The 11253-nt window shown below is 33.8% G+C and overlaps 1 long non-coding RNA gene across 1 annotated transcript; it reads left to right on the forward strand.

The window, feature by feature from the left end:
• The first annotated feature begins 2609 nt into the window (after window positions 1–2609).
• On the forward strand, window positions 2610–3376 carry LOC117177471. The gene is made up of 3 exons (XR_004467699.1): window positions 2610–2741; window positions 2825–2937; window positions 3018–3376. It is a non-coding gene; the product is annotated as an uncharacterized LOC117177471 (long non-coding RNA).
• Window positions 3377–11253: the final 7877 nt, after the last annotated feature.

Here is an 11253-nt window from a genome sequence, read left to right on the forward strand (position 1 = left end):
CATTCAGGAAATCCTTGATGGTTGGCAGAATCATACAAACCTTTTCCAATCCCTCTCTTATCGATACATCGAGGTTCCTCCGTGTCTTGGCATGCTCAATTATTCTATCCACGACATTTGCGATTTCGTTCAGAAAGTGCCTCATAGTCAGTTTTCGACTTTGCTTGATCTCAAGCAAAACACTTGCATCCGTTAACTCCTTGCTTGCCACCTTATTGTATTCATTGCCCGTGTCCATGAAAATTCAGTGTTTCTTCCTTTGATCTTCAGTTTTTAAGTTCGCCATAAATTTTGGATTCAGCGCTTCATGCGTGAAGGGACGAGCCGAAAAAACTGACAACGGGTATACCCTCGAACCGAAGTCTTACCCCAGTTCCCTGGAGCTCAGCCTTTATTTTACCGGTCCCGGAATGCACGGTCGGACAGGACTCGCACGGAGCACTGCAAATTCAGATCTCTGTAGCCAGAACGCACTTCCTTATCAAGGCTTGAAGGGGCTGGATTTCTGATAACCGATCGCAACTTTCCGCAGAGCAACCTCCGAACAGCTTCATCCTCGTAACCGGTTCAAATCATTCCCAGTGGGCTACATTTTTATTATAAAATATTCATTCAAAAACGAACAGTTAAAACTTTAACAAAGAAAAATGGAGTTTGTTAAATTTCCCATAAAAAAAATAATTTTTAATAAAGAACATAAATTTTCAATAAATACCTAAATTTTTAGTCAAGTGGTTAAATTAGAATAAAATAGATTAATTTTCAACTAAAGTTATCATTTTTCAAATAACAAGGTACATTTGCAACCAAGAAGATTAGTTTGCTACAAAAAGACGAACTTTCTACAAATGAAATGAATTTTCAGCCAAATATTTGAAGTTTAATCTCGAAAAAATAAATTTTGAACTTGAAACGAGTAGTGAAGTTTTTAGATTAAAACATTAATATTAAATTTCAAAAACGGGTTTTCACCCCAATAATTGATAATTCAACCACAGCCAATTGTGTTTCCACCAAACAGTTGCAGTTAAAAATATTAATTTAAAATAGGAAAAATGAATTCTCATCAAAATAATTAAATTTCTAACGAAATACTTAAATTTTCAAGCAATGAAAAGATATTTCAAACAAGAAGATCAATTTTCTATCGAAAAGGGATGAATTTTTAACGAAATAGTTATATTTTCAGTTGTAACACAACATGGCACACCTTCACTGTATTGCTCTAACGAAAAATAATTATACTTACGATCGCAATTTCCTACACTATCTAAAGAACTAAAAATGTGTGCTTCATGTAGGAAAGATCTCAGTAAACTTAAATAAATACCAACCTCAAACTTTAATGACATTAATCAGTTTTGTAATGATGTCTTTGCGGATGAAAATGTTCATAATGTTGAAGCTAATGATATCATCATGTAAACTGAAGAAATCCTGTCAAATGAGGATGACAGTCCAGACTTCTGTCTGTCAACTAATGGTCGAATGTAAGACATTCGAACGGAAAGACGAAAATGGTAATAAGCGTTTGAATTCAGAAGAAATAAGAATTTTTATTCCTATGAATACGCGATTTTTCCTTCCACTAAACATCACCCTGACAGGAACAAAGTGCATATCCTATTCCTCTCAATCGGCTTGGTAAAATTTAACGGAAGAATTTATGCAACCTATTATTTCTTTATTAAATCTTTTTATAACTAATAAATTTGCGAGGGCTGAACCACCTTCGAGAAAATAAAGAAGAAAAAGAATATTTTAAAATATTTTGTAGTGATTAGAACAGATATAGACTCCGGAAGCTTAGACCATGGACAGACCTTAACGTAGACATATCTTAAAATGGAAACAACCTGACCTCTGAGTGGACGGGCTCCTAACGAACAAACCTTCACTTCTACTTCAAACAAGGTTCCTGGAAGATTCCTTGATAAAGACAAATCTCGACGTGGACCTTCGATCCTAACATCCTCTTATGCAAATGAACCTGCCTCAACGGAGACAGATCTTAATCAGCACACTCGGTCTAGATCACGTTTTACCTTCAATTCTCTACCAGCACTGACTCTCGCTTCTCGGGTGGATCTCCCCTTCCCCTTTAAATTGTAGATGATCCCCCCAATCTACACAGAGCCCATCGAAATGTTAAGAAACCAGCTCGAGGCGTTCTAATGATAGGATGCCAACGCACACGATCGATTAGATGATACTTAACCAAAAATGTAAACAATAAAAAGCTAACCAAGAAGTAAGCACTAATAAGTTTTAGATGGCGGAATTAAACAAGATGAAGCTAGAAGTTGGCCAAAACTAAAAGATGCTCGCTCGCTCCATCAAAACATTAAAGTGCTATCTCGGGCGAGCAAAGCATGAAGGTGCTACTTCTCGCTTATAATCTAAACGCAAGAAGTGACAACCTTCATGCTTTGCTCGCCCGAGATAGAACTTTCATGATTTGAAAAAGCGAGTGCGCACATTTTAGTTTTGGCCAACTTCTAGTCTCATCTTGCTCAATTACGTTAGCAAGACTTTCTAGCGCTAACTTCTCGGTTAGTTTTTTATTGTTTTAATCTTTGGCTAAGTACCGTCAAGTCGTGTCGCGTGCGTTGGCATCCAACCGTTAGGACGTCTCGAGCTGTAAATTTCCGTCGGCCACAATATTGAAAATACTTTCTCTTTTCGGAAATAAGAAACTCTGCGATGGTCGCTATGGAAATAGAAATGAATTTGTTCCTGAGGTATCCTGCAGCTTATTAATAAATATATGTAGTTAAAATATAAGTTTTGATAATTTCACATGGAATTTGATGTATGTTTTTAGCGTACGCAGGGGTCGCCTTTCGATGGCCAAAACCAGGTTGGACAGGATATCCGCGTCGTCTGGCAGTAGATACGGATGGTAATCTCTGGATTCCTCTTTATGAAGGTGGCGGAGTAAGGATTTTTTACTCTTTTTGAAAATATTTCGCGAAATGAAGCTTTAAATAACAATAATTTTGTTTTATGTTTCTCAGGTGATTCAAGTTAATATATTCACTAACGAAATATTACAATTTATTCCCATACCTGCACAAAGAGTCAACGCATGCACTTTTGGGGGTCCTAAATTTGATACTTTATTCGTATCAACAATGTGGAATGGTCACGTAAATGAACATGGACAACGTCAAAGGTATGATGAAGGTGGTGCAATTTTCGCTATCAAGGGCCTTGGCGTGCAGGGGTTGCCGCCGAAGCAATACAGATTAATAGTAGATAATATCAATCTTGAAAATTATATACCTCTTACTATCAGGCTTTGATCATTCTTTTATTTATTTACAAAATTTCTCTCATTTTGAAAAGCACCAATTGATTACCTTATTAACATAGAGCAGACGAACCCAGTTTGAAGTTACGCACATTTATTGTCCTGCAAATAGTTTTGTGCCGGGTTCTTTGAAATATATGCGAATTAATTATTTGAAAAACTGAGTTAATTATATTTCGGAACCCTGACCAATTTTCAGTGTAAACTAGTCTCATTGCAGGCATGCACGAACATAAGTTCAACCTTTCTAAAATTCAGTAATCAAACACTGAGCTTACTTCGAATTGCTTATGATTACTCTGGATTACATAAACTGTAGTCTCATGCGACTTTTTAACCTAAAAGGATTATTTTTCCTTGTTAGATTCTTAACAAAACATGTCAACTTTTAATGAAATAGTTTAATTTTCACCGAAGTTTAGTCTACTCTGGATTTATTGTCGGTTTTGAGGTAGCTGCAAATACAGAGTCTCGGAACAATTTTTCTCTTTTGTTTCTCTTTCTATTTTGTCACGCCTGAGTGAACAATCCACATCCCCCGCAAAAAAGTTAAATTTTCAACCAAAGTGATGCATTTTTACGTGTCCAATATCAAATTTTTTGAATATTGATATAATTCCTGAGTTTTAAAAAAAAATGTATCCGAACCCATCTTATATTTCAAACAGAAAAGGTTATAATTTTTTATCAAAATCAGTTAAATTCGAAAAAGACTTATTTTTGACCAAATTGTTGAATCCTCAATAGAAGAAAAAAATCTCAACCGAATAGTTGTATTCGCAATAAAAAATTACAATGAAAAATGTATCTATTCAATTTTAAGTTGAAAGATTAATTCTCAACCAAAAAGCAACGCTTTTTTAATAAAATACAGTCAAATATGGATTTAGTGTTTCTTCTCACGGCTGAGTGAACACCGCACATCCCCGGCAACACCTCTCATCCATCCCCGCCAAGCGACTAAGATTCTCGGAAACACTCAATTCAGAATTACTAATTCGAGATTTACAGTAGATCAATTTTTAAACAATTAGATCATTTTTCAACTAAAATGATAAACCTTAAGCCAAGAAAATAAAACGTCAACAAAGTTAACAAATTCTGTAAACAAATATTAATTTTTTACAAAAAAAAAATTAATTCTTGCAAAAAATGTTATAATGGATAGTTAAACTGAAAAATATTCAGTTTTTAATAAAAAAGCAGTTGGTTTTAACAAAAACAGACAATCCTCAATCAAAAATACGAATGTTCGACAAAGTAGTTGATTTTTCAACAGAAAAGGGTACTTTTTAGAAAAACTGTTTAATTTATAACAACTAAGTTGAGTTTCAACCAAAAAGTTAAATTAAAAAAAAAAATTATTGTTAGCCAAGAATATTAATTTTCTACAAAAAAAATAATCTTAGAAGAAACTACGTGAATTTCTAACCAAATTAATGAATATTTTTATCAGAAAAAGTTCAATTGAAAATTTAAAAAAAAAACAGTACAATTTTTTTGTTTCACAAATTAATTTTCATGTAAGAAGAACAAATTTTCCACAGTAAAATAAAATTTGGCACAAAATAGAATAATGTAGCAAATTAAGGTTCATGTTAAAAGAAGAATATACTACAAAGAAAAACAACAAAAAATATTTGACGCAATAAAGGAATTTTCAACCAAATAGTTAAATTTTCAGTTAGAACAATTAGTTTCCAGCCAAAAAAAACAACAAAAAAACTAATTTACGATAATATAGTTAAATTTTCTACAAAATAGGTAAATCTTTCACAAGCAGCTAAATTTATAACCGAGAGGTCTATTTGGAGTACCTACGGAAATGACTTTGATTTACTTGGATAACTCTGGATTCAATGTTTATTACTTGAATTACCTAACTTACTTTAAATTAACTGGATTACAAGTGGAATTAATATTTAAAATCAGATATTTAAAATTATAACAGTTTTTCGATATCAGACTATAAAATATAATAAAATATAATTCGAAGTCTCAAAGATTATAGAATCTTCAAAAGTCGATCGTTGAAAATTCAAAGTTTTCTTATCCTCATAAATATTAAGAAATTCGTCATTTTTCGTATTGATCATTTGAGAAGTCAAGAGGCTATCAGAAGAGTAAAAAATAATTTGTTCGAAATTCAAGGTTCACTTCTAAAGCTTGTGGCCTCGAAAATTAAACTGTTTAAGAATTTTCCACAAAAAAATTATAATAATAAATCAGAATAGTCCTTAAGCAAATAGTTGCATTTTCAACAACTTCTCTCGATTATGGGTTGATTAATTTAGAATTCAAAGAAAATTAATTAAGGGTTGGAGTCAAAAAATTGGAGAGGGTATTTTCGAGGAGCCCAAAAATCAAAGACTCCATTTACACGGGAAAATTCTCAAAACGATTATTTTTTTACAATTGCATATCTACGTGGTAGAGAGGGGTTGATTTAAGACTTTAAGGGTTGGAGCAAAAAATTTGAAACAGTATTTTTGAGGAGCCTGAAATTTAGACACCATTGACACTAAAAGATTCTAAGAAAGATTATTTTTCGACAAAGTTGTATCTACGTGGTGGAGAGGGGTTGATTTTAGATGTAAAGGGTCGCGGCCAAAAAATTGTAGTCGGTATTTCCAAGGAGCCCAAAAATCAGATACTCCATTGACACTTGAAAATTTTCAAAAGGATTATTTTTTTACAGTTGCATATCTACGTCGTAGAGAGGGGTTGATTTTAGACGTTAAGGTTTCGAACCAAAAAATCTGAAAGGGTATTTTTGAGGAGCAAAAGATCAAAGACTCTAGTAACAGTATAAAATTTTAAAAAAATTATGGACAAATTCAAGTTCTACCAACTCTACCACGTAGGTATAACTTTGTCAGAAAATAATCTTTTTTAGAATTTTTCAGTGTCAATGAAGTCTCTGAATTTTAGGCTCATCAAAAATACCCTTTCCGATTTTTTGGTTCTAACCCTTAACGTCTAAAATCAACCCCTCTCTACCACGTAGATATGCAATTGTAAAAAAATCATTCTTTTGAGAATTTTCCAGTCTCAATGGAGTATTTGATTTTTGGGCTCCTTGAAAATACCGACTACAATTTTTTAACCCCGACCGTTTACGTCTAAAATCAACCCCTCTCCACCAAGTAAATATAACTTTGTCGACAAATAATCTTTTTTAGAATTTTCTAGTGTAAATGGAGTCTCTGATTGTTGGGATCCTCGAAAATAGCCTCTCCAATTTTTTTGGTTCAACCCTTAACGTCTAAAATCAACCCCTTTCTACAACGTAGATATGAAATTGTAAAAAAATAATCTTCTTAAGAATTTTCCAGTGTTAATGAAGTCTCTAATTTTTGCGCTCTTTAAAAACACCCTTTTCGATTTTATCCTCGAACCCTTAACGCCTACCATAACCTTAACCCTTAAAACCACCACTTAGATATAAGATTGTAAAAATGAATATTTTTAAGTAAATTCCAGTATCAATGCAGTCTCTGATTTTTGTGCTTCTCGAAAATACACACTCCAATTTTTTGGCCCTAACTATTGACGTCTAAAATCAACCCCTCTTTACCACGCAGATATAAATTTATCATAAAATAATCTTTTTGGGAATTTTCCAGTGTCAATGAAGTTTGAAAACTGTTTTTTAATACTTTTTTTCATTACAGAGGGTGGCTTTTTACAATAAGGGTTGGTTTGACAAATGTGTGTAAAATCACATTTGAAAGCAAGAAAATAGCAAAAAATCTAGTCTAGTTACTTTTTCAATACTTTTTTAAAATACTTTTTCTCATCACGGGGGGTTGCTTTTTACAATAAGGGTTGCTTTATAAAAATGTTTAATATCACATTTGAAAGCAGAAAAAATTTCAAAAGAATCTAGCCTAGTCATTTTTTCAATATTTTTTTAATACATGTTTTCATTAGAGGGGGTAGTTTTTTTAATTAGGGTTGACTTTTTGAAAGCGATTCATAGCTCATTGTAAAGCAAAAAAATAGCAAAAAAATCTAGCCTAGTCATTTTTTCAATACTTTTTCAAAATACTTTTTCTTATTACATGGCGTTGCTTTTTACAATGAGGGTTGATTTCATAAAAGTGTTTAATATCACATTTAAAAGCAAAAAAATATGAAAAGAATCTAGCCTACTGATTTTTTCAATATTTTTTTAATATCTGTTTTCATTGCAGTGGGTAGTTTTTTTAATAAGGGTTGACTTTTCAAAAGCGATTCATAGCTCATTGTAAAGCAAAAAATAGCAAAAAAATCTAGCCTAGTCATTTTTTTCAATACTTTTTTTAAATACTTTTTCTTATTACAGGGGGTTGATTTTTACAATAAGGGTTGATTTTATAATAGTGTTTAATATCACATTTAAAAGCAAAAAAAATAGCAAAAGAATCTAGCCTAGTCATTTTTTCAATATTTTTTTTTAATAAATGTTTTCATTACCAGGGGTAGTTTTTTTTAATAAGGGTTGACTTTACAAAAGCGATTCATAGCTCATTGTAAAGCATAAATATAGCAAAAAATCCAATCTAGTCATTTTCTTAATTTATTGATTTTTGAATGATTTTTGTAGAGGACGCCGCTGAGTTGCCGGAAAGATAGCGCCGCCCTGTTTTCTGGAAAACTAATAGCGCAAAAAAAATTTTTTGTAAAAAGTAGCAAAAAAATATGCATTATTTGACATTTTGTTTTACGTTAGTGGCGCCGCTGAGTTGTCTGACCCGGAAATGGGCTAGGATATAATGGAAATTTAAAAAAGAGACCAGAGTGCTGATCATGTCAGGGTGGTAAGGCCTGACAATTTATTTTTGTTTGTGGGTACGTTGTAACTCTTAAGTTCTATGGGAACTGTTCAGCTTCAGTGTTTTTAAATAAGAAAAGAAATGGTCAGATTAACAATAGATTTATTATGAGTGCCATAGAACAGATAGATAGTTACAAAATATTAAACCTTATGTGCCTTTTCCCTTAAAAAAGGTCGAGAGAGATAGAGAGTTATTCTGTGAAAAAATGTACAGGCACGTTTCGCTAGCGATAGTTCAATATAAGGCCCTAAAACAGCTGCCTAATCCAAACTTGAGTTATTTTCACGAACTTTAACACTGCGGACTTCATTCGAGAATAGACTCAATTACTCACGACCGAAATTCTCAACCGATAGGACTTTAGGACAAGACTCGAACACGTTAACTATTTTGAGTTTGATCTTTAAAGTGCGCGACTTTATCAAAGCGATTCATTGTACGTAGATCGCATGGAACTGTTGTTAATTTTGTTCAGGTGGATGTTGTGCACAATAAAAATAAGTAAGAAAGTCCTCAAAATTGTTTACATCCGATGCTTATTCTTGGTTCAACAGAGACTACAATTTTTATGTGCGTGTGAACATGTGTGGCGTGCGCACGCCGTCTCAAACAAGTAGTTCACGCACCGAAGCGCTGGACGAGGCGATAGGCATCACACTGTCCGATAATGCTCGAATTTGATAAAATTGAAAACTCGTTTTGCTGGACTCGGTTTGCACAAATATAATTCCAACACATTATTATTAATAATAGGTGGGCTACAAGATTTTGGTTAATGTTAGACTGTTTTAATAAATAAGAAAAATTACATATATTGTGTAATGGCCATCTTCTCGTCCAGTGCTTCGGTGGGGGAACTGCTTGGTTGAGACAGTATGCGCACGCCACACATTCTCACACGTACCTACGCTTGTACACTCTGTTGTGCCCAGAATAAGCATCGCACCTAAAAAATGTTGGAGTTTTTTCTTTCCGTTTTTTTGTGCACAACCCCCACCCACACACACACACACACACACACAAAATTAACTACAGATCTCGCGGGACACCCTATATACGCTGGAGACCTCGAAAAAGTCACGCCCCGATGAATTTGCGAATCGGCACCCGAGTTTCGTATGACCTGATGTTTGGACTAATTTCTCACATTCACCACATCGGTCACTAATGGTAGTGTAGTAAAGGTAGAGTATAAATAAAATCGTATGATTATAATCCTAACTATAAGTATTTTATAGCGTTACAGTTTGCAACTGAAGTTTTTTATTGATTGAGCACCGGAACCCTCTGAGTTCTCATCCCTCCATGGTAACATTGTAAGTATCTTGTGGTTTCTGTCTTACCGACCGTAACACAGCTACCATAGTTAAGTTCAAACTCAGAGAAGATCGCTAATGCGCTCTTTTATAATTAGCGGTGTTACACTCTTTTATATGGGATAAGGCAGGTTACGCCTACTATTTAATATTTGTAGTAATGTATTTGTAATAATGCAATATTTAACTTTTAAGCGTAACGTCCCACGATTAGTGGCAAAAATGGGGTGGGAGTAAAGCAGGGTGGAGGAATGTTAAGGGTGCTGAACTGGAAAGTAACAGGGGTAAGGAAAAAAGATGAGGATTTCTGGATGTATATTCAGGAAAATGGTTCGGTAGGACTGGTAGAGACGTGAGTAGCGAGAACGGAATCGGATATAGTAGAGCCAAAATTGCTAAGGAAGTATGGGTGCAGGCTACAGGAGGCGGTCAGAGTAAAGAAGAAAAAAAGGACTCGTAGGGGAATTATAACAGGGGTTCGGGATGAATTAGAAAAAGAAGTTCTTGAAAATGGAGAGGCTGTGGTGCGTGCAAATGGAGAGTAAAGATAGAAGGGGTAACGTATAAGTTAGTGACTGGGAGATAATGAAGAGGTAATGAAAAGGTTGAAAAGATACTTGGACAAAAATAGGTTACAATTAAATGTGGAAATGTCGGAGGTTATGGTGTTTACAAAAGGAGGTGAGAGAAATAAGGGAGGGGATTGCAAGTGAAACGAAAAAGCGGTACATGAGATACTTAAAAAAATGGATTGCAGATGGGGAAATTGAGAAGGATGGACGGGAAAGGAAGGAGGGTATATGAGGTGGTTAAGAAAACGTAATAGGTTCTGGCTTTCTAGTGAGAAGAGGATGTGTGAATTGTGCGAAAAGGGGGTTCAAAAAGTATAGAACTTATTAGAGAAATGTGAAGAGGTGGAACGGAGTGGGATAAGGATAGAGGTATTACTGCATGCAAAAGAGGTTAAAAGGTCATTGGAATTGGTGAAGGGAGTATTGGGTAAGATGGAGAAGAAGAGAAGAAAGGAGGTAGAGAAATGTAGAAGAAAAGATTGTAAATAGGAGAGAAGGTAGGAGTAAGAAAATTGTAAATATTATAAATAGTAGATAAATATTAGGTATTAGCTACGCACACAGAGGCTGGCAATGCGAGGCAAAGCAAGAGAGTAGCAACATGAGTGCGAGGCGAGACGATGCGAAGTGTGGAAGGCTAGGCTATGAAAGCGAGCGGCTTAGAGGTAAGGTATGGATGAATGTTAGTTTTTAAGAGGTTGTTGTAAGAAAATTCGGTAAAAAATGTTAGTGTAAGCAACTAAATTTTTAATGCCAGAAGGTTGAAAAATAATCGTTTATCTATCTCTCTAGCAATCGCCTCAAGCGAAGATCTTTACAAAGTCATCATGTACTCTTGATTCTAAAATGAGAAATGTCTTTCAAATAAATAATAAAACGGAGACTTTTAATTCAATCATCGAAACTTTTTATTATAGACTTTGGATTATGTAAAAAACATAGTTTTTTTCTGGTTTGAGAAAATAATATCCTTCATTTTTGGCAGGAATTCTTAAGTTATAAAATCAGACTTGAGCCAACTCGTAAGACTCTTGCCGGTATTTTAACAGATCGATGCATTTTTTGATATTTTGCATCAATTTTAAAAACCTGAGAAATATTTAAATATATTATTTTCATGAGACGTTTAATTATTTTAAATATTTTCTTCAAGTCGAAGACGACGTATTATTCCTGTAAATAATTATTTAATTGTGAAATAAATTAGAAAAACGTAAATTTCCACTCAATTT

Source organism: Belonocnema kinseyi, chromosome 7 (assembly GCF_010883055.1).
Source record: "Belonocnema kinseyi isolate 2016_QV_RU_SX_M_011 chromosome 7, B_treatae_v1, whole genome shotgun sequence".
Classification (NCBI taxonomy): domain Eukaryota; kingdom Metazoa; phylum Arthropoda; class Insecta; order Hymenoptera; family Cynipidae; genus Belonocnema; species Belonocnema kinseyi.